We start from the raw sequence: 25262 nt of genomic DNA, 5'->3' as shown, positions 1-25262 counted from the left end.
ATTTACTATTTCAATTCTGGGGATCAGATGGTGTCAGCAGGGCTGCATTCCTTTCTGGATAGCAATGGCCAGTCCAGTCTCTCTTACATCCCACACTCTGACAAATACTCTTTGGCCTCCATCTTTCATATTTAAAGATCCCTTGTGATTACCTTGGGGCTACCTTGATAATCCAGGATAATCTATTTCAAGATCATCTGATTAGCAACCATATGAAAACTAATTAATTCCTAATTCTTTCTTGCCATGTAACCTAACATGTGCTTATGTTCTGGGGCTTTGGAGGGGTGGTGATGGGGGCTTTATTCTTCCTATTCTTCACGGATTCTTAGTTAGTCCTAACTCTAGGTGAACAGTTCCTGTTTTTAAAGGGATTGGAGAAAATATAACAGCTTCAGTTTTCCTCAAGGAACTAATCCTTTCTAATCAAACAACACTGGGAGCAGAGGTGGGAGGTATTCTTAATGTTGTCCAAATTAGGAATAATTTTCCTCTTCCTAGAAAAATGAATTAGTTTATCTCCATTGACACAGGTGAAGCATGACTATCTCCAATCTAGATGGTCCAGGGAGACAGTGGTGGTGGGTGTTGTGTGTGGTGGGCAGTTATTGTTCACTTTCCAAAATATTAGTCTTCATTTCCGGTGATTTTGTTCTACTTTGAGATGTGACAAAGTCCCTAGGAACTTGGGTTATGATAGTGTTAAAATATTCATAAATCCTGATTTCCTTATCATTTAATTTTTACCCCTTCTACATTTTTCTTTCCTCACCTTAAGGATTCCATGTGTACCCCATACAGATACATTTCTGATATTTCTCCCATTCTCTACTTCTGTTTTGGGATAGTTGCTTAACAAAATGAAAACACACATAAATGTATAAAAGCTCAAACAACAATAGCAACAAAAAAGGCCAGGGGATTGCCACAGCTAAGAAAAACAAGAGATATCCTAATTAAAACAGTCTAAAAAAAACAAAACAAAACAAAAAACACTATCTATTAAAAGATGCTATAAATATCTTTCTTTAATTTCTTTGTGTCCTGAATGAGAAAATTGAGACCATGTTAAAGGTCACGTCCAAGTTCACACGGCAAAGTGAGAGCCAAATTAGACATGGAACTCAGTGTTCTTAATTACATGCAGCACTCATTTGACAAAATATCAGATTTGGTGAAGTATAAAATAATGGGCATGGGGAGAGATGTTGCAAAAGCCTTTGTGGTTCAGTACTGTTTCACAACAGTCAATGAAATTCCAGCAACAGTGTTCCAAATCTGATGAACACCATATAAACCCATCTGCACTTGATAAATATTACCATTTTGAAATGATTCCTTTAATGGTATTTTCACAAGCTGTTAATGGTTGTGGTTGAAAGAGCCTACCCCACATAGTCTGACATGTCATAATTCATGCCATAGTCACAGTTTTTTCTTCCAGGTTGATGGCCTCTTATTGACTTTAAGTATAGCCTGCCTGCTTCTTCTAACCTTACATTCAATATATCATACGGCATGATATGATTACACAATACTGAAAGCCTGCGGTCATAAATGCCACTTCTGTAATTATGTCACCTGCTATCCATCATACATAGAAAAGCTGCAGAAGCAGAAACATTTGAGTATTTACAAGGCATGCAACACATGTTCCTTTCTAGCATTATTTATGTGACATAAAAGTTGGAATTTATGAATCTGAAGTTGCAAAATAAAAAAAAGAAAGTGGAAGTTTACCGAACATGTAACTTTCACGAAAATGTTAATTTATTCCTAATAAGAAAGACAATAGATTAAAATAATTATATTCTGGATTGACAAGGACTTAACTCCAAAGTGAATCAATACATGTATGATTTGCTGTTTGGCATATAGATAATGAATTATTTATATAATATGATTTCCACCCCTTATAATAGTAATAGAGTATAGTTTTATCAGATTTCATTGTTACAACCATATAATAGTAAATAATTATTTGTGGGGAGATTAGCACTATTTCATCACCCTTACAAAATTACTCTTTTCATATTTATGTTAGCATTTGCTCCCATGCACATATTGTCACAGTTATTTAGTTATATTAAACATATGCTTATTATGTTTTTTAAGAGATTTCACATGTCTAAATTTCTCTCCGTGACTATTTCATAATTTACTAAACCATTTCCCACTGATTATATATTTAGTTAATCTCTAATTTTTGTTCTTATAAATAATTCTATATTGAATATCTGCATTATTAAAACTGGTCCTTTCATATAAATAATTAATTTCTTGTGATGAATTTTCAGAAAGTACACTGCTAAGTAAAAGAGCACAATACTTTTAGTGCTTTTTGATTCAGGTTTAGATATTGATTTTCTACTAATATTTAAGTTGTATCCCACAACCTGTTATTCATGATGGAAAATTAGGGTAACATTAAATTTTAAAAAGAAGAAATATTTGCAATTTTAAAACATAATATTTATGAATTATGGGATTAACTGTAGGGGTAAAACATGGAGAGAAATATCATATAGTTCACATGTAATCAGAGTTGATTTATTTTTGACTTTGAATATTAATGAGCAGTACATATTTTATATCACAGGAATTTTCATTGTATAATATAATGAAAAGATCATTACAAATATGCTACAAAGAATGCTTAGAATAAAATGACTTTCAGGAATTACAGAGACTTGTTAAATATTAGACCAGTTTTCAAGATCTTAAAAGCAAATGCTGATTTTAGTAAATTTATGAAATAAAGCAGTGTGATACCTGATCACTCCACTGCTAGAAAAAACAGGAGAATTAGTCATCTTCTGCATGTCCTGGGAAAACCAGGATATATTTTCATAGTGTTTTGCATGATTCTGGGATTAAAATATGGAGACATTTTTCATAGAGGATAAAGACTGCAGTTTTTTTTTTCTTTCTTTCTTATTCTTCTTTCCAGTTTTAAGGCCTGATCATCACAGTGGGTTAAATAGATCCACATAAAATCTCCATGGGAACTAGTAATAATGTGTGACTACATTTGTCTTTAATTTTATTTAGCTAATTTCCCTAACACCTACTTCTTTCCACTGAATAAATTACAAGTCCTTTCTAGAGCCATTAGACAAGCCTTGGAACAAATGATGGATTTTTATATCTACCATCAATCAGCTAGTCTTTGTATTTTTTTTTATTTAAATAGAGACCTGCTGAGCTAATTACCCATCTGTTCACGTGTCTATATTCTGCCTATTCCAAGAGGATTTGAAGTGACTCCCTGTTATTTATTGAAAATTCCAAGAAAAGTTTTCTAGCTTATTTGAAATATTCAAATTCTCCCAGAGGAAATAAAAATAATAAGTCTTAAGATCATGATGGTGAAAATGTAAGGATGCCCCTAATATTCAACTCATTTGCTCTTTGCTTGTCCATTCCTCTTTCTTAGACATTTATCATTATCAAGTTTTGCATTAATTATACAAGAATAGTTGATCATTTTAGCACTAATTATTTAGTCTAAGTCCAAATCCTATCAATCTGAAAATATATCAGTTTTATATAGTGCAGGGAAAGAGTGTTTTGAGTTTCTTTTTGAATGTTTTTGTGCATATATTAGGTTGAGTTGTCTACTCCTTTGGCAAAATCCCTAGGTCTTATAGATTACAACTTTTAGCCTCTATCTTATATCTTTTAGCTTTTCTCTATCCTTCCATAATTCTCACAGCGTCTCCTACTCTCTCCTCTGCCTCTAGAAAATTGTTTTAAAGAATTTAAACCTGAGAAGGATTTAAAGTCTATATTCTGGAAACTTTGGAGATAAAGGGAAAAGCTCATGTATGATTGGCAATCTGGGATGGAAGGCAGAGAGTAGATGTTCTCAATATTTACTACTTAAAAATTATATTCATTAAAAAGAGCATCTTTTGCATTTTGGGAGGATTTATTTATTATACATGTAGTTTGTTTTATTCATGCATTCATGAATGGTATTCGTGGCATTTACTGACCCATGTGCTTAGCTTTGTCTGTCTTCCAACATAGAAAGCCGAAGATGTGCTAATTATATTTTATTAAAAATCCCAAAGAATGGTTTTCAAGAAGAATTCTCAGATATTTTTTTTCCATTTTAAAAGCATGCCTTATTTATTTCCTATCAAAATTAAGTACAATCAGAAAAATGAAAGAATAGGTATTAGAATCAGGACCAAAATAGTTTACATATAATTATCTTGCTAGATATATATGCCAAAAACAATTTCTTTAAACTGTAAATTATTGTGAACATACTCTTTTTTTAAACTACATTCTGAGTAAGAATGAACCTTTGCCTTATCATTCTTTAATCTGTATTAATAGTATTTTTATTTTGTGCATTATGATTATTAATATTATTTTCAAAATATTAAGTAATACCATTTAAAATATTCTTCAAGTAAATATGAATCTATATTGAACTTACCATTAAGGTAATTTTGCTCTTTGACATTTTATATCTAGATGCCTTGTGGGTATAGATTGTTTCCCTCTAAAACATATATATTCCTGTGTTTCTCTTAGAGTTCAAGAACAGTGTTGGTCATATAGCAGTCCACAAATTGAATTGATGGACTAATGGGTTTTTCACATAAGCTTATTTTATGAGTTTAGACAATGAATGTGTATACTGTTTATATAATTCTCGTCTATTCAGTTGCACCTGTGCATTATAAATTCAAGCACTTTTTTAGTAATGTTTGGAGTCTCTTCAGGTATTGATTTGCAGTTATGCACTGAGGAAACAGTTTGTTACCCAGGTGTTCTGTTCAATTATATGAGCTAATGCATTGTCATAGATAGGAAAAAATTTAGTCTGAGACCAGATAAATCTGGGTTCAAATCTCAACCCTTTCCCAACTCATTGTATATTTTCATACAAATTGTATTACATCTTTCTAGTCTTTTATATCTCATTTATACACTAGTAATAAAAATATCCAGTTTATGGTCTGTTTAAAGGATTAAGTAAAATACTTCTCAATGATTAGGTTTTTTCTCTCCACATTTCAATATGGTGGTTATCATTTCCCAGACAACAAACCAGATTAAGTGAGATAGTATTTTGTAAGTGGAGGTTTTCTAATCTAGAAGCTCTTCTATGTAGACCTGTGTAGCATCTGGCTTTTATTCCTCGTGAGTTTCATCCTGTTTTTTCACAAGGGGACTATATTGCCTCAGTGAGTGAAAGAGTGACTTCATACAAAACGCTCTTTGGTCACGGTTTGTGTTTTCTTAGAAATGCTACCATCAATTGATCCTTCATCATTAGCTCTATAATGACCAGCATTGATTACAGCAATCAGTTTAGTTCTACAAGGATTCAGGTGGTATCAAGCTTCCTTCTTACTTAAAGGATTTGAATTTCCCACATCTTCTCAACGGATTTGGTTCAAAAGAAAATATACTATAACAGAACTGCAATTGATTTATAGAATTAAGCATTTGGAATAGCTCTGAGCGCAATACTAGAGACATATTATTTGTGGAAAAAATAGAGAACTATGGTCATTACAAAGGATTGAGAAGTTAAGGTGCCTTTGCCTTTGTATAATTAAAATGAGTGATTCTAAGACTCTCACAAATAGGAAATAAAATATTTTCTAGACCCCTTCATAAAGTAAATTCAAATGCTTTCACAGAAGTAATTGAAACTCTGGTTGAAATAGAAAGAACTTGTTCTGTTTGTGGACTGTTTACTGTGTTACTGAATCTGAACTAATTCATTGATCAAAATGAAGGCAAATAAATTCTGTATCTGAAAAATGGTGGTCGAGGTACCAGTGAAGAGATTTGCTGGACAAAAACAAAAGACTTGACTCACATGGCAGAAGCAGGCCTCTGTATATTTGTAACTGAGTTTGAGGCCAGGTCCCTAAAGCCTATTTCAAATAGAGACTGTATTATTAGATGGGTCCTTGATAGAAATTCTACCTGAAGCTTTGAGTCACATTGGACAGGTTTGTATCTTGACAGGTAACATACGATCCAACTAAATACATAGTCCTGACTCAGACAGACTAGAATATACTTTTGCTTTTTGTGCTGTCTGTAATAAAATTAATTTGATAAAGGAATCTGAGAAGACTGCATTGACAACATCATTTCAGTTTTTTTTAACAATCTCTTTTCATCTAATCTTTTGGAGATTTAGTGTCTCAATTTTTTTTTTTCTGCCAGTTTTTCATAGTGACCCTCAACTAACATTCAGAGATTTTTTTCCCCCTGCTATACGCGTTAGGAAAACATATAGCTCTAAATTAGCATGTATATATCTTGGACTAAGCTATTCTTGGACTTAAACTGAATTATTAAATTTGTGATGGACTGTACTGTTTTCCAATACCAATTACTTAAGAGCATTTTAGAGCCAGACTTAATGATAGATAAGTTACTTGATGTGGATTAAAAAAGCAGTAGGACTGTCTATCTGGAATCCAATTTAGGTGATTTATCCATTGGCTGATTTTTTCACCTATCATCATTTTCCCCAATTCCTTCCCTGGGAAATCATGATTCTATTGTCTCCTGACCCTTTGGTTTTTATCCGACCTTTTGTGCCACTCTGGGCTGAGGATCTTTATTCTTCCTTTTATCAGTTACAGCTATCTGTAATTTTTTTGATAACATTTTCCTTGTCCTTTAGGACTCAACATTGTATCAATAATAATTTAGACAACATCAGTCCTATATCACATTGACTGTATGACTGTACCCAAGGGAAATGATTACTGGCACAGCTGCAAATAGGAGAGTTCTGTTAAGTGGTGGCAAATATAAAAATTACTAATAGTAACAGGATGATAATTACCCTTGCACATGGTATTATTTTGGATGTAATTGCCAATGCCATAAAAGTAAAAAAAAATAATCCTCAGAGTTAAGAAATCAGTATAACAATCAACCAAAACTAGAATTCCATCAACGTAAGAACAAGGCAATGCCCTTGGCAACCAATAAAAACATGACATCTGGGCTTCCCTGGTGGCGCAGTGGTTGAGAGTCTGCCTGCTAATGCAGGGGACACGGGTTCGAGCCCTGGTTTGGGAGGATCCCACATGCCGCGGAGCAGCTAGGCCCGTGAGCCACAACTACTGAGCCTGCGCGTCTGGAGCCTGTGCTCCGCAACGAGAGAGGCCGCGATAATGAGAGGCCCGCGCACCGTGATGAAGAGTGGCCCCCACTTGCCGAAACTGAGGAAAGCCCTCGCACAGAAACGAAGACCCAACACAGCCATAAATAAATAAATAAATAATTAAAAAAAAAAAAAACAAAAAAAACATGACATCTAAATGAGGAAATGCTGCCTAGGTATATAGTATATTATTTAAAAAACAAAAATTTTATCATTCTTTAGTTTCTGGTATATTGTTTCCACTATAAACGCCATCAAATTATGCAGAAATCAAATTATTAAAAAAATTACGAAAATTTAAAAACTTTACAGTATTCATTTAGCTTCATTTTAGCAATTTGCCTCTTCTTAAAGATATTTGTATTTTCCAGTATTTTAAGTCATCAGCTTTTATGTGACCTATGTTGAATTTGAAAAGATTGTGTTGGAAAATAAACTCATAAGGATTACTGCTATTAATTTCTTACTCAGAGCATGTATTTAACATTTACTTCAAATAATCTTGAAATTGTCCTTTTTATTATTTTATTTTATTTTATTTATTTTGGCTGCATTGGGTCTTCGTTGCTGCGTGCAGGCTTTTTCTAGTTGCGGTGAGTGGGGGCTCCTCTCAGACCAGGGATCGAACCATGTCCCCTGCATTGGCAGGTGGATTCTTAACCATTGCACCACCAGGGAAGTCCCTGTCCCTTTAAAACTGAACATTTCTTCAGTAACTATTCTACATGTCCCCATATGGTTTGAAATAAAATTGTTTTGTTTTCCAAAAATTATAAAATTTAAGAGGAAGCATTCCTATTTTTATTATGGTCACACTTCTTCATAGTGACAAAAATATATTTTGCAAAATCTCTTTCATAGTATGAATTATTACATAGGTCAGATAAGACTTTGTAAATAAATTTTGAACATAAGACTCCCTTTCATTGAGTCACATATTGAGAGTTGTCAGAAATAAAAACAACTTTTGGTGCCTCTGTGACATTAGACAAGTCACTTAATCTTCCTAAGCCTTGAGTTCATTTCCCTAAAATCATAAAGCAAAATCAAATAATGGCTAAGATCCCATTTAACTGTTGAATTGCCTGTTGCCCTCAAAAACTGAATCTCATCTTTCCTCGTGACCTGTCCCATTTCTTTTTTACAATGTGTTTTAAAATTTTCCTTTCCATCCACATGTAAATATTACTAATTACCTAACATGTTACTATATACTACCCCAAACTAAGAAGCCCTTGGCTCTTTGTGTGTTTGTGTGTATGTGTCTGAGAGAAAGAGAGAGAATTTTTCCTCTCCCTGAAGTTGAGCTCACCTTGGCATTAATTCTGAACAAGAGGTAGAGACTGATTTTACTCTAATCCATGCTCTGCTTCCAAGGAAAACAAAAATGAATATACAGTAGATTCAGAATGGTTTGGCAGTTAACAACATGTTTTTTTTTTTTCATTTTTATTTATTTATTTATTTATTTATGGCTGTGTTGGGTCTTCGTTTCTGTGCGGGGGCCGCTCTTCATCGCGGTGCGCGAGCCTCTCACTATCGCGGCCTCTCTTGTTGTGGAGCACAGGCTCCAGACGCGCAGGCTAAGTAATTGTGGCTCAACGGGCGTAGCTGCTCTGCGGCATGTGGGATCCTCCCAGACCAGGACTCGAACCCGTGTTCCCTGCATTAGCAGGCAGATTCTCAACCACTGCGCCACCAGGGAAGCCCTGTTTTTTTTTAATATTAAAAAAAAACCCTTTTATTATATAGAGACTGATAATAAATTCACTTTTGCCCAGATATGACATTTCTAAAATATACATTTTTGGAAATAATATTCACATTCTTTTGAACAGTTCCTCTAGTACAGTTTTGTGTTTTTTCCTTAATACTTAGGATTTTTTTTTATTAATTAATTTTTATTGAAGTGTAGTTGCTTTACAATGTTATGTTGGCTTTTGCTGCACAGCAAAATGAATCAGCCATGCATATACATATATCCACTCCCTTTTGGATTTCCCTCTCATTTAGGACACCACAGTGTATTAAGTAGAGTTCCCAGTGCTATACAGTATGTTCCCATCAGTTGTCTATTTTATACATAGTGTCAATAGTCTATATGTGTCAATCCCAATCTCCCAATTCCTCCCACCCCTTTCCCCCTTGGTATCCATATGTTTGTTCTCTACATCTGTGTCTCTATTTCTGCTTTGCAAATAAGGTCATCTGTACCATTTTTCTAGATTCCACATATATGCATTAATATACAATATTTGTTTTTCTCTTTTTGACTTACTTCACACCGTATGACACTCTCTGGGTCCACCCACGTCTCTACAAATGACCCAATTTCATTCCTTTCTATGACTGAGTAATATTCCATTGTGTATATGTACCACATCTTCTTTATCCATTCCTCTGCTGATGGACATTTAGGTTGCTTCCATGTCCTGGCTGTTGTAAATAGTGCTGCTATGAACATTGGGGTTCATGTGTCTTTTTGAATTATGGTTTTCTCTGGGTATATGCCCAGTAGTGGGATTGCTGGGTCATATGGTAGCTCTATTTTTAGTTTTTTAAGGAACCTCCATACTGTTCTCCATAGTGGCTGTATCAATTTACATTCCCACCAACAGTGTAAGAGTGTTCCCTTTTCTCCACACCCTCTCCAGCATTTATTGTTTGTAGATTTTTTGAGGATAGCCGTTCTGACCAGTGTGAGTTGATACCTCATTGTAGTTTTGATTTGCATTTCTCTAATAATTAGTGATGTTGACCAGCTTTTCATGTGCTTCTCAGCCATCTGTATGTCTTCTTTGGAGAAATGTCTATTTAGGTCTTCTGCCCATTTTTTGATTGGGTTGTTTGGTTTTTTTGATATTGAGCTGCATGAGCTGCTTGTATATTTTGGAGATTAATCCTTTGTCTGTTGCTTCATTTGCAAATATTTTCTCCCATTCAGAGGGTTGTCTTTTTGTTTTGCTTATGGCTTCCTTTGCTGTGCAAAAGCTTTTAAGCTTAATTAGGTCCCATTTGTTTATTTTTGTTTTTATTTTCATTACTCTAGGAGGTGGGTCAAAAAAGTTCCTGCTGTGGTTTATGTCAAAGGGTGTTTTTCCTATGTTTTCCTCTAAGAGTTTTATAGTGTCCGGTCTTACATTTAGGTCTTTAATCCGTTTTGAGTTTATTTTTGTGTATTGTGTTAGATAGTATTCTAATTGTATCCTTTTATATGTAGCTGTCCAGTTTTCCCAGCACCACTTACTGAAGAGGCTATCTTCTCTCCATTGTATATTTTTGCCTCCTTTGTCATATATATTAGGTGACCATAGGTGTGTGGATTTATCTCTGGGTTTTCTATCCTGTTCCACTGATCTATATTTCTTTTTTTGTGCCAGTACCATACTGTCTTGATTACTGTAGCTTTGTATTATAGTCTGATGTCAGGGAGCCTAATTCCTCCAGCTCTGTTTTTCTTTCTCAGGATTGCTTTGGCTATTCAGGGTCTTTTGTGTTTTCAGACAAACTTTAAATTTTTTTGTTATAGTTCTGTGAAAAACAATCTACAGATTCAGTGCAATCCCTATCAAATTACCAATGGTATTTTTTCACAGTAACAACATGTTTGAAGAGACCCTGAAAGCTGCTGCCAGATCCCATGCAAGCTGGGCATTTTGACTAAAGCTGTGCTGTTGCTTCTACTTGACTTCCAATCAGTTTAACATTTAGCGATCACTGAAGCTTAGGGCATGCCTTCAATGCTGGGACAGCCTGAAAGTTTTGACCAACATAAAGAATTATGTTCCCTTTTTCCGTAGCATTCTCATTGTTTGTGGAGTCTCTTCTCACTCAACCTAAATTCACCTTTTACCTAATACTAGTCTTGTGTTTTTGTCTGCCACAGTCTTTGCTGTTTTTAAGCAAGAAATATTAAATTCCTTAGGTACTGAGTAATAATAATCTAAAAAGGCAGGGCATAATATAAAATTGACTTTACATGGTTGAAAAGACTAGTCTTAGAACTCAAACATTTTTTAAAAATTAATGTAAGAAAAGCGTTACTTTTTAGAACAGAAATTTAAACCATTACTACCTAAAGTGGGAAGTAAGAAGAAAAATTATTAGAAAGAATTTGGGGAAGTGAATGTGGACACAGATGGGGCCAGATTCTGTTACACTTATTGTTACACAGATAAAGCAAGACTTTCAATCTTATGCATTTATACATATAAATGTTTTGCTAAAACAAAAATGGACCTCTGACAATTTAACCTTCTAACTTTGTCTCTTGCTTTGAAATAGCCCTTATTAGGTTTTCTATTTTTTGTTACTTTTGCTGATTATTTTCCAGAAAATTCATGATTTGGCATATTAGGAATACCCTAATGTCCTTTCAAAGTACAGATATACATGTATTTTCTGATGGGTGAAACATGCTTTAATATTTGTATTTTTGAGGTTGTTTGTTCCAGGCCTACATTATGAGGCTTCATGAAGACATATGGATTACACTTTGAAGCCTAAGAAAAATAAATTCTTGTTGGCCTACTTCAGAGGCATTTGTGACAGGAAACTTTCTGCCACAGGCAGAAATTGAGTGATCTAAATGTTATTCCTGTTTAATTATCTTTCTAAGAATTTTCTATAGATGTGAACTGTGGTGCATACTATAGTTTAGGTACTAATCATTACTAATTAACAACTTCTTTCAAAATTGTTTTTTATATTATTGGATTGTCACAAGTATTTGATAAGCAATTTATTTGGAAATTGTATGATTTATTTCAGAAATTATAGATGCAAGTTTTCGGTTTTCTCGTAATTATTCAAACATTGCATTATTTTAATATAGATAAGGTGCATTTTCTTCAGTAAAGAGAACTGAAAAGGAACCTAAAATTAAATCTAAAACCTCTACTTCAGCAACAGATTTTGTGGAGCTTTTTTTTTCTTTGATTCTATTCACAAAAATATTTCACGTCATTATCTGGCTTGAATGCTATGTTTTAAAATGGATAATTTATTACCATTACTACTTCTACCCTGAGTAACATTGATTTATAGGTGCTTTTTATACTTAAAGTCAATTAAATCATCTCAGAAACAACTCTGTTTGTATATGGAAATGTTAAGGTGTTTTAGTCAACTGTAATTGGGGGAATTTCTTGCAGCATATTGATGATATCATTGAAGACATAGCTCCATGAAATACATCTCCAATGCAGCCATAGTTATGGGTTTTAAACACCACTAGAAGTCCTTTATTTTCTATCTCTTGTTTCTATCTCTACTTTTAACTTAGTAATCTTATTTCTTGACTCTTACAGACATACTTTTGCACTGAGCTCTCTTCCAATTAGTTGTAATTACCATTGCATTTTTTTTTCTCCTGTTCTGACCTCATCACTCTTCCCTCACTAGGTGCTCTTCTGATACAAGGTAAACTATTCTCATAAACACGGAGTACCTCTGGGCAAGTTGCGGCAAGCAAAATTAGAGTAATTAATTCAAGCTGAAACAACTATTTTTGCCTGATGGTTCTGAAGAGTGTGTGAGTTTCAAAACCTGTCAGATTATATACAGCATACACATTACAGAAATGTCAACATCCTGAAGCATATGTTGCTTATCAGATTCAGAAGCAGAGGATAAGAGGGTATATAAATAAAAAAGTTTTAAAAATATGGTGACCACAGCTGAAATAAATGATACGTATAAACCAGATAATAGTGAATTATCTGGTAACATATGAATTAATTATCTGATAACATATGAATCCAAAATTTAGGAAGTCAGTGATATTTTTAATTGTGAGGTTGATGAAGATTAGATCTGGGAAAGGAGGTGTTAGGTACTGAATGTACCCCCAAAATTCATAATGTAGAAGCCCTAACCCTCAATGTGATGGTATTAGGAGGTGAAGCATTTAGGAGGTAATTAGGTTTAGATGGGGTAATGAGAATGGAGCCTTCATGATGGGATTAGTAACCTTATAAGGAAAAGAAGGGACATGAGAGAGCATCCTCTTTCTACCAAGTGAGGATACAACCAGAAGGTACCTGTCTGCAAGCCAGGAAGAGGGCCCTTATTGAGAACTGAATTAGCACCTTGATCTTGGACTTCCAAGCTTCCAGAACTGTGAGAAATATATTTCTGTTATTTAAACCACCCTCTGTGGCATTTTGTTAATAGCAGCTCAAGCTGACTAAGATAGTAGGAGTCATCTCTATCTTTCTAGATGTGGTTAATCTGAAAATGCAGTTACAGTCTTAAGAATGTCCTGTTGTTTCTTTTGTTACTAAGTTATGCTTTGAAAATATAATGAGGTATTTCTGAAATTCAGACCACTTCAGTAACTGCAAGACAATGGCTTGTGAAACTTGAGAATCTGTAGAATTTTACCTGTTGTATTTAAATTTGGAAGACAATCTGAAAAAGTTAATCACTAAGATAGTGATCAAATGATTTTAATCACTGATTGTAACTATTTTTTACTCAAATACTGCCATTGGGTCATGAGTGTATTTGTGAATTTCGTTGGGGCCAGATATAATGCTTTAATTTTACTGGCAAATGAAGAAAATCAAAGTGGATTAAATACATAAATCATGTTTTCATTCCTAGTGAAGACCATAAATCATAGTGCCCTAAATCTGTAAAACTTTCGTGGGAGCTTGGAATATAGAAATAAGATAGGAGAATTGAGTCATCCAATACAGTCAGTTCTGTAATGCAACATATATATTATTAAAAATCACTGCTCGGGACTTCCCCGGTGGCACAGTGGTTAAGAATCCGCCTGCCAATTCAGGGGACACAGGTTCGATCCCTGGTCTGGGAAGATCCCACATGCTGCAGAGCAACTAAGCCCGTGTGCCACAACTACTGAGCCTGCGCTCTAGAGCCCACGAGCCAGAACTACTGAGCCCATGGCCCCAACTACTGAAGCCTGTGTACCTAGAGCCCGTGCTCCGCAGCAAGAGAAGCCACCACAATGAGAAGCCTGTGCACCGCAATGAAGAGTAGCCCCTGCACGCTGCAACTAGAGAAAAGCCGCACACAACAACGCAGACCCAATGCAGCCTAAAATAAATAAATTTATTTAAAAAAAATCACTGCTCTATAGATAATCACAGCATAAAATATAAAAGGCTTATGGAAAATTAGGATTAGGGACAGAACACTAAAAAACTTTGTCAATGACATCTAAAAATATAGGAACCTAATAAAAGCACAGTTTTACCCAGGAAAAAATGGTTAAGAAATACACAAATGCTACAATAAAGATGGTGTTTTACCTTGGAAAAAGACCTCAAATTTTGTGTGTGGAAGTGAGCACCAAAGGATTTCAACTTTGGAGTTATTTTGATGTAGTGGAAAGCGGTTTATCTGAAATCAGATGGAAAATTGTAACACCACAAGTGGATGGGTGTGGCTCATAACAAATAAGGTAGACTGAGGTGGCTGGGAGATGTTTGAAATGCATGCTTTTTATTTATTCTTACTGGGCTCAATTTACCCAGTTACAGTTTTCTGCATTCATGTAATGGATCTCATAGAGGTATCTTATAAGCAAACACAAAATTTGTGTTATATTTCCATTGTTCCCTATTATATCATTCATCTTGAGACAAGTCTGAATTTTTAAAACCAGCATTGTGGTAGAACTGACTGTACATAGATAGGCACACACTCCGTAGTGGCTGTCTGTACCTTTCATGTTTTGAGGTGCAAGCTTGTTTTACCAAAACAACATCATCTATCTCATTATATATTAGCCATTCATCCAATTTTGTTTAAAATTTCAATCTTTTTATTTTAAAATTTGTATTGACTTTCTATTTAGTTGCACAAGACTTATGTGCATGGAGATCTTAGACCAAAGTTGTTTATTTGTATGTCACTAACACTCTAATTCAACATGATTTAGCACTAGAGTTCCAAGACAGTTTTTTCCCTGTAAAATTCTTACATTTTCAAGTTTATGATGTGATATATTAGAGACTTTGTCATATGTTCTCATTCCTATTTCCCTATTGCTTTGTCTCAAATACCAAGACATACTACTATGTACCCCCAAAATACTTGTGCTAAAATAGATGTACCATAACCTGGTAGATTTAAATAATATTCATTCATTGCAAAATACCTTACCCTCCATCTTCCATTTCCCTCTCTTTTGGTTTTCAATTAACCCATTAGTGTTTAAAAGGAAAAATAAAGAAGAGAAAAATGTGAAGATGTTATACCTATGGCTGTATTCAAATTGAAAATTTCTAGAAGTTAGAGACTGTGTTTTTAATATTCTTTTTGCAAATGTTAGAATAAAATTAATCTATTCTGTAAGAACATATTTAGGATTTCTGGAAGGTATGTTAATTACTTAAGTCCAAAAAGGTACCAAGAAGGATATAGTGTATACATCATATATTTGATCTCAAATAGTTAATGCAGATACCAAATCCACAAGCATTTTTCCCTGGAGATAAATAGAGTCTTTTCTATTTTCAAAGAGAATTTGAGAATTAATAACTTCTGGACATTTTACCTTACCTTCATTTTTCAATATTTCAGTTTAAAAGTACTTCTTGGTTTTGAGTCATCTGTTATTATTGCTTTATTTCTTCACTCCATTATTCTTGGAGGAGTTGTGCATTTTGGATCAATATATATTAAATATTATACATTAAACGGGCCAAATTTTGTTGAGTTGAAGACAATTTTCTAAGGAAAAGTAATGTATCATCTTATATGTGAATTTCTGCTGGGAGGGGGTTGTAGGCAGCTGTGTTTAGCCATCATTGCTGTAAGCCTGATTTAAACTGTTCTAACAAGTAAGCCTCATACTTCAACATGAACACAGAAGTTCTCTGGCATATAAAATTCTTATTTTTATCGCTCTTAGTTTCCTAAAAAGTAAAAATTGCAAAGCATTCTCTCTTCCTCCTTCCCTCCCTCCATTGCTCCCTCTCTTCTTTCCCCACCTCTTTCAACAGCACCTCCATCACAGCGTAGAGCAAGATCTAAATATTTTTGTATATACTCTAATATAATAATTCTCACATACTTTTAGTAGAAAAAAGCAAACGTTAAATTCTATATAAATGTACATATACATATAAAACTAGTTTATCTATTTGGACTACTTTAATTAAAACTCAGTGTAAATTTTATAGGGTGTTTTAAGTTAAGGCAGACCTTAGAGGAAATGCATTCATTAAACAAAAAATGACAAGTGCACTAAGCACTCCAGAGTAAAAATGGATATTAGAGACAAAAGAATCACAGTCTGGGAAGAAGGGTGGTTAGGGAAAGCTGAAACCTGAAACAAATACTAGTTTGTTAGCTTAAGCAGAAGTGAGGTAGAAGTCAAGAAAATACATTTCTTTTGCAGATAAAACAGTGTTTCTTGAAGGCCTTGGGATAGGGAAATGGTATAAGTAGAAGAATAGAAAGAAATTCATGTTAGCTGAAGTGTAGAGAGCTTTCATATGAGTGACATCAAATAAAGCTGAAGAGAGGGAAGTAGTATCAAATAAGGCAGGGTTTTAAAGTCCAAGGAAGGAATTTGGTCTTTATTCTGAGGGCAATGGAAAACAATCAAAAAGATTTTAGTTGGTGGTTGACATGGCCAGATTTATCTCATAAAATATCACAATATCAAAAATGGATGGAGGAATAAAGTGAGGAGGTGGGAATAACATTTAACAAGCTATTGCATTAAGAGAATATAATTGATCTGATCATGACATACTCCTGTAGCATTCTATGACATTTAGAGAGCCCTGTGACTTGGACTCATGGAACAGCTGTTGAGATGGGCAGTACTAGACATGGAAAAAGATAATTTTCTTTTAAGTCAGGACTTAGGAGCTGTTCCTTGTGTTGTAGGAACAATGACACCCTCTCTCAGTGATACATTGGAGCAGATACGTGGAGATGCTAAGATGCAAAGGAAAATCCCCAAACATCTGGGAGAACAGATGTAAAGGAAAATTTCAAAACATCTGGGAGGATATTTCCTGGAAAATTACTTGGTCAAAATCTGACAATCTTACCAGCATCCTGGGGGTTGATGAATACTAATGGAGCTATAGATGCACTTTAATGAAACACTGACTAGTAGCTTCATTTTGAATTGGGGGTCGCTATCTGCCCATTTAAAAAGGTCAGTTTGCTGTGAAGTTACTAAGGTGTAACTACTTCTCACTAGCACCACTAGATTTTCTTGTCTGTTGTATAAAAAACTAAGTGATCAGAAAAAACTCTTCATTTTACAGACATGTAAAGGAAGCATAAAATTTTGTTTTATCAAGACAAATCATATTGATTTTTAATTTTATAAACAGATCATGAACCAACATCAAATCTAGATTAATGTAGCCATAAGATTCAAGTCATTTCTATTTAATCATGTCACACACTGCCCTAGAGAGTCACAACCTGTTTACAAGTTTATTTCCCAGGTATATTACTATTTTAAATACAGGAATACAGATGAGACTAATTTTTTTTTAATAAAAAACCCTTTGTTTTCAGTTTACCTCGTAATCAAATGATTCTGAAAATGAGTGTTTCACTGTTGGTCACCTGTTTGAATTTAAAATATTTACCTAAATGTAATTAAAGCTGAGTGAAAGTATTGACACTTGACACTTGTGAAAAAAATCCTTAGTAAGGTTTTTATGGAGAGATGAGATAACTCAGTTTGGGAATTGAGCACAGGAATAAGGAGAGTTATGGAATATGTTGGTTTTGTTCTGGGTACTGGTTATTACTGGATTCACAGAGGTCAGAGCAAAGTGGAGAGACAGGAATTACTGGGGAAAAAAATGCCAGGCATTGAAATGATAAAGGTTATTACTAATCAAATCATGGAATATTTAGTCCTAATATAATTGTAATTTTGAAAGTCCCGATGCTCAAGCTGAGAAATGGGGAATAGTATACTGAAAATAATGGAAGAGAGCACAGAATAACAGAACAATTAAAAGGAGTTTTTGATTAACTGTGGTCATGAGGGAAGGTCACTGGTAAGACAATCTGGGTTAAAACTAGTCAAACATTGCACAGAATAGATATAGTGTAAACAGTAATGGCATCTGATCTGACCTAGACGGTTGGGCCCTATGCACGATCATTTTCCTAAATAGCTGTATGAGTACATTGTTCCCAAGACCATATTTAAATGTCATGGTCAAAATATCAATATTTTTGTCATAATGAATCCCATTTTTTTTTCCTAAAATGTTTGTTTCCCTGACTTAGTGAAGAGAATTCGATTTTGGATCTACAGAACACATGGCGTAGCTCAGGAGAAACCAAAAAGCATGTAGTTTGGTGGTCAGACACACTGTGAATTTGCCCAAGTATTAAGATAATGTGCAAAAGGTTTGGGTCTCTGGCATTGTTTCTTGTGGCCATTTTAATATAAAAGTCTTCTTAATGTCACCACATAGAGACAAAGCACACAGAGATAATATTTTAACTACCTATATCTTCAAAAAATGTACGTGCTAGGAATTCCACTGTGACCTAAACATACATGGTCAAGCATAATTCTAGGAAAATAATCTTCAATTAAAACAGGGTAATAGATCCTGCATGGAATGTTAGTGGGAAGTTTGAGGTGTCCTTCAAACAGAAATAACAATTTGAGAAAGCCAGCCATGCAAAAAAAAGCCAGGGGTGGGAGTACTTAATGCAGAGGCCTAAGACTCGCTGAAATCTAGCAATCTAGCAATGGAAAAAGGGCCATTTGGCATAATGGGTTACATGTATAATTGTGAGCATCTTGATATTACCTAATAGAATGAGGGAAGCTGTGGGACCTTGGGAAAGTAAAATCATTTAAAAATATAAAACACACCTTCATGTGAGGATTCAATGAGATAGTGTATGTAAATTGTGATGACGGGCAAAATTTTAGCCATTACAATTCCCATAGTTCATCTTTTTGCTACTAGATCAACAAACCACCTCAAAGTGAAGTAGCCTTTTGTGTTAGTTCTTAATTTCATTTCTTTTGTATTGTTCAAAACACAAATGTACCTGTATATGCCTATGTATTTTGATATGATATGAACAAATATTGACATTGAAAAAAATATTCTGGAGGTGGATTAAACGTATAACAAATGAGGAGAAAGGACAAGAACATTGTCCAGATGCCTAGACACATCTTCCATGGGGTGCGATTTTCTGATAGAAGAAATCAATGAAGACAAGCACTTTGTCGGGAAGAGTATGGCGAGTGAGATTTTTGGCTATGCGAGAGATTCAGATGAACAGATAGAAGAAAGAATCTGAGCTGGAGATGTCCCTTTCCTCACATACCTGATAACTGAAGCCAACAGAATAGAGGAGATGGCCTAAGGAGGCAGTGGTATATGTTAGAGTAGAAATTTGAAAACAGAAATTTGAGATGAACCTTCCTGACAAGGTGAACCCCGAGGAACTGACAGAAAGAGAGCCTGGTGTGAAGGGAAACATGGACTGAACATGGAAGGGAGTGTATTTCTGGGAGGGAGTGGCCTGCAAAGTTTAGTAAAGCTGAAAGGTCAAGTAAACTAAGGAGAAACAAGTAGTTTATGGCTTCAGCTGGGCAAGTTATAAAAATAATTTTTTTTGGTAGTATTGGCTACATTTTGATCTATAACTTTTTTTTTAAACATCTTTATTGGAGTATAATTGCTTTCCATTGTTGTGTTAGTTGCTGCTGTATAACAAAGTGAATCAGCTATACGTACACATATATCCCCATATCTCCTCCCTCTTGCGTCTCCCTCCCACCCTCCCTATCCCACCACTCTAGGTGGTCACAAAGCACCTAGCTGATCTCCCTGTGCTATACAGCTGCTTCCAACTAGCTATCTATTTTACATTTGGTAGTGTATATATGTCCATGCTACTCTCTCACTTCGTCCCAGCTTACCCTTCCCCCTCCCCGTGTCCTCAAGTCCATTCTCTACTTCTGCATCCTGCCCCTAGGTTCTTCATGACCTTTTTTTTTTTTTTTTTTTTAGATTCCATATATATGTGTTAGCATACGGTATTTGTTTTTCTCTTTCTGACTTATGACAGACTCTAGGTCCATCCACCTCACTACAAATAACTCAAATTTTGGAAAACTAATTTTTTTAATCCTACTATATCTCAGTCACATTCAGATTTCTCTGTTCATAACTAAAGACCTTGAATTTGGAAATCTTGGGGAACTTTTCTCTACCTAATTTTCTTAGGTATATTTGCTACCTGATGGGTTTGCAAAAATTGTATTATACTTAATGAAAATGAAGTAATTAGTTCAACAATTTAATAAAATTCTAGATTTGGAAGAACTACCATAGAGTATTTATACAAACAATTAAAACATGCTCTCCAGGCATCTTAATTTTTTTATCATTTTGAAAATAAATGACACTTGAGGATATTGTAAATAAACATGTAAAGTAGAACCATATGAATTATTGATATAACTACGCCTTCTATACATATATTAGGTATATTGGTTTTTTTAAAAAGGTAACAAGTGGTGAGATACATGAGCCTTTATGAATTTTACTTCTCTTTCTTTTTTTTTTTTTTAATTTATTTATTCATTCACTTTTGGGTGTGTTGGGTCTTCGTTTCTTGTGCGAGGGCTTTCTCCAGTTGCGGCAAGTGGTGGTCACTCTTCATCGCACTGCGCGGGCCCCTCACTGTCGCGGCCTCTCTTGTTGTGGCACACAGGCTCCAGACGTGCAGGCTCAGTAGCTGTGGCTCACAGGCCCATTTGCTCCACGGCATGTGGGATCTTCCCAGACCAGGGCTCGAACCCGTGTCCCCTGCATTGGCAGGCAGATTCTCAACCACTGCACCACCATGGAAGCCCCTCTCTTTCTTAAAGTGCTCAAATATTACCTCCTCTGTAAAACATTTACTCTGTGCCATCTTCTTGATGGAATAAATCACTCTGCCCTTGTACCCACACTGTAACTTGGGCATAGTCGGTATAAATTTTAACAACACTTTAGGTGATGGTGCCTATTAACTAGGTCCTATGCCTTAAGTTTTATTCCTCTGTGTCACCAGTGCCTAGTTTATAGCTTGGTATGTAGTAACAGCTCAAAGAATGTTTATACACTATTGAAATAATTTTCTTGGAGAATATAGATTATAGAAATAGAGGTGATGTTAGACTCTTTTAGTTTAAAGAACATGAAGCATCCCTCCATTTTCTAGGTGACAATACTGACAGCCTGAGGTAAATGCCTTGCTCAGAAAATTAGTTCTTATCAAAGAAGGATTTTTTAATCATCATATTTTAACCTGGAAATACATGCACAAAAATATTAACATTAGTACAATTCCTATAATTTATTTAGAAAGCAAAAATAGGCCAACATAGCATTTTCAAATGAAAGGGGAAAAAAGGATGCTAGAATATATAAATTAGGGAAAAACATATATGCCAATCTGGAAGCATTCTTTCAAAGTGAGGTATGTGTGCACTCCAAAGAGGTTTGGATCTCACATATGCCTGTTTTCTATAAAAATATTTGAAGAAGTTTAGAAAAATATTTTGCATTTCATATACACAGTTGCCCTTTGAACAACGTGGGTTTGAACTGCACAGGTCCACTTATAAGTGGATTTTTTTCAATAAATATATTATAAAATGTTTTGGAGATTTGTGACAATTTGAAAAAACTTACAGATGAACCATGTAGCCTAGAAATACCAATAAATAGAGTATGGTACTGTAAATGTTTTTTCTCTTCCTTTTATGATTTTTTAAATAACATTTTCTTTTTCCTGACTTACTTTCCTGTAAGAATACAGTATATAATACATAAACATACAAAACGTGTTGATCAACTTCTTATGTTATCAGTAAGCCTTCAAGTCAACAGTAAGCTATTAGCAGTTAAGTTTGGGGGGAAATCAAAAGTTATAGGTTGAGTTTTAACTGTGCAGGGTCAGTGTCAAGGGTCAACTGTATATATACATATATGTATATATATACACATGTATATATATATTCTATTGTCATATGGACAGAGAGTATTTTTGTTTTGAAACAAAAATACTTTCATGTAATAATATGAAAAGAAGGCATGCTTTATAATCATGTTATGTAAACAAAGTATTCATTTTCTCTAAATGCAGTGCATATAACTTAGAACACTGGTTTCTCAGAAACCAAATTAAGCAACCTCCTTCTGAGTTATGAGTAGAGACAATTTGTCATCCATCTGCATATGAATGGAAAAGTTTCATCTACAGGGAGAATGTATAACATACATCAATTCTTTTAGTATCAGAGGGAATCTACATCTCTCTGATATGAGAATTTACTTATATATAATCATAAAATCTAAAGATTGCAGAGGACCTTGGGATTATGCATTCTAACCTTCTACTAGACATTTGAATTTACAGAATAAGATTTTCAACAGTTTCTTCCTTTCCTTGAACTAATGCTAATGGAGTCCTTAATTGTTATAGAGTTTCATTACGTCTTTGAAAAGTTCAAATTATTGAAAAACATCTTCATAGTAAGCCAAACAAAGTCTGCCTATAATATTTCCATTTTGTTTATACTTTTTAAAGCCATGCATAGGAAAATCAAATATCTCTTTCAAAATGCACTTCAAATATTTGAAGATAGTTATCATGTAACCTCTAAATTTCCACTTCTATAAGCAAAATCTTATTTTCTTCAGATACTCCTGTTATTATATATCATTAATTTGTGTCAATATTTTTATCATATCCTCTGATACATTTCCATTTTGTTTATATCCCTATTAAAGTGTAAAATTCATAACTGAGTAAAGTGCTCTTAATGTGTTTTAAGCAGCTCAGAAATTACTGTAACTCATTTGAGATACCCATTTTTTTCACAACTATTTATTGAGCACACATATGTGAGAAGCAGTTTGCAGTTGTCAGAGTAGTCAGTGACCCTGCATCATAGAACCTTCTGCCCATAGTACACTCTGGGGTACTCTGCTCACCATAAATCTTCTATGGTGTTTCTAAGGCACCTCATACAACCCAATTTTGCATCTCCCTTCCCAACATCATTTTTAGTCATGTTCTGTTAGTAGCTTGAAATTGATCATAAAGGGTGTATTTACACTATAGAGATCAATGAACACTACAAATAAGTATCTTAGTTTGTTGTTTGTTTGTTTGTCTTGCTTGGTTTTGTTTTGTTTTGGAGAGCTGGTTGGTAAACCAGTATATCACTTTTCTTCTGTTTGGAGTGCTTCTCTCCCACATGTGTAAGATCCTGGTTAAGTTTCTATTAAAAGACATGGTTTTATGACTATAGTTGATTAGGCTAGTGGCAAACATAAACTGGGTCATTTACAGACAATTGAAAATAATGTTTATTCTATGCTATTAGGGTATAACATTTATTTAAATCTTATTAATTATATCATGCTGATCCTCTATACATTTATTTATTAATCAATAATTTAAAATTAAGTTCCTTTACCTGATCACAATGAAACCAGTGTATAAGCCAAGTTGGAGGGCTTCATTGCCTTATTCTTCAAGCATAATCACCCCTGGATGGGCTGACTACTCTTCATATGGAGGATATCTGCCACTCCCCTTTTTAATTGCTGCTTCCAATTTATATAATCTACATTTCAGTTTCTATCTATGGTTTAAAGCCAAGCACTGAAATTATGCAGATATCTTCAAGAGATCTCTCTTGCCTAGTTGAAGATAGTATTGCCATATGTACATATTATACGTACATACATATATATGTATTATGGGGACAACTCTGTTTTCCAGAATTCAGTAAAAGATTCACTGCTCTCTGAGAAGACTCAAAAATATTCAAGAGACTTTAATTGAGATTATGTAACATTTTATATTTCTATGTGGGAATAAATCAACTACTTCTACATTTAATAGAGATCTTTGTAATTAGAAAACATCACAAAAGAGGAAAATTAACCCATGGAAGATCCTGGTAGTAAAACTGGGTCTCAACAAGTACACAGATCACTTGCAAGATGCTCCATAAAGAGTATACTACTGAGCAGAATATCTGCAGAGTTAACTGGACTAATATCTGTGACACCTAATTATATCTACAAACAAAATAAAAGGGAAAAATAGCTGACTATAAGGAAAGCAGTTTTTCATAAACACTTAAATACAGAAAATGCCTCTGAAATTGTTCTGGAGTTGGTGTGGGCTGCTTTTGTTCTGTTTCACTTGCTAAACTCTAAGGAAAATTATGATTCACCAGTATTGTTTGGCAGACCAAACCATTAACTGAATTTCTTATGGTAGCTAATCAGTATTTGCAAAAATTTCCAAGAAAAGAAAAAGGAACTTATTAAATGTAAACTCATGGTTATAAATGAAAGGCTTTGAAATTTTGGCAAGTGAACAAAGAATTCATACAACTATGCAGAAATACAGAATGGCAAATGGGCAGTTTTTTTGTTTAAATCTCTTATGGAATTAACTGTGGATTCTCCAGGAAGAAAGGTCTATTAGAAAAAAAAATGTTCAACCCTGTATTCAAAAACTTCTCTGAAGTCTAAATCTAGACTGATATAATAATGCCCAAAATGCACAACCAATGGCTTCTCCTTTAGGACAGCTTGGGAGAATTTTATTAACATTTATGCTTCATTATTTTCATTATTACCCCTAGACCAGATTGGTACTTATGTATTTAGCATATTTAAATGGGATCTAAGGCTAATAGCTCACTATCACAGAGCTGGAGACTTTGGCCCACCAAAATTTTTCCAGGTTTTACCATATCTTATCTTGTCCCTATAGTTTCTTTTTTGGAAGATAGGCAATTCTATCATAGATTGATATGCATGTACAAAATTACTTCTCTATTTATTAATAGAATGAAACTTCTTTTTTTTTAAGTCTAGGTATGTAATCTATTTTACTACAGATAGAGTCTATTTAGAGTTTTCTCCTTAATAGGAATGCTGGATGATTCTGACTTAATTGATGTACTTTTCAGGATCTATTCTCCAAGCAACCATATTAGTAGAGATCCTTCCTTCTCTATTATCTGTTTTTGTTCTTAACACCTAATAAGTTCATATTTATTCAATGTATACATTCATTTGAGATATGC

This window comes from Balaenoptera physalus, assembly GCF_965194825.1.
Source record: "Balaenoptera physalus genome assembly, chromosome: 4".
NCBI classification, from domain to species: domain Eukaryota; kingdom Metazoa; phylum Chordata; class Mammalia; order Artiodactyla; family Balaenopteridae; genus Balaenoptera; species Balaenoptera physalus.
This window is presented reverse-complemented; position numbering follows the sequence as displayed.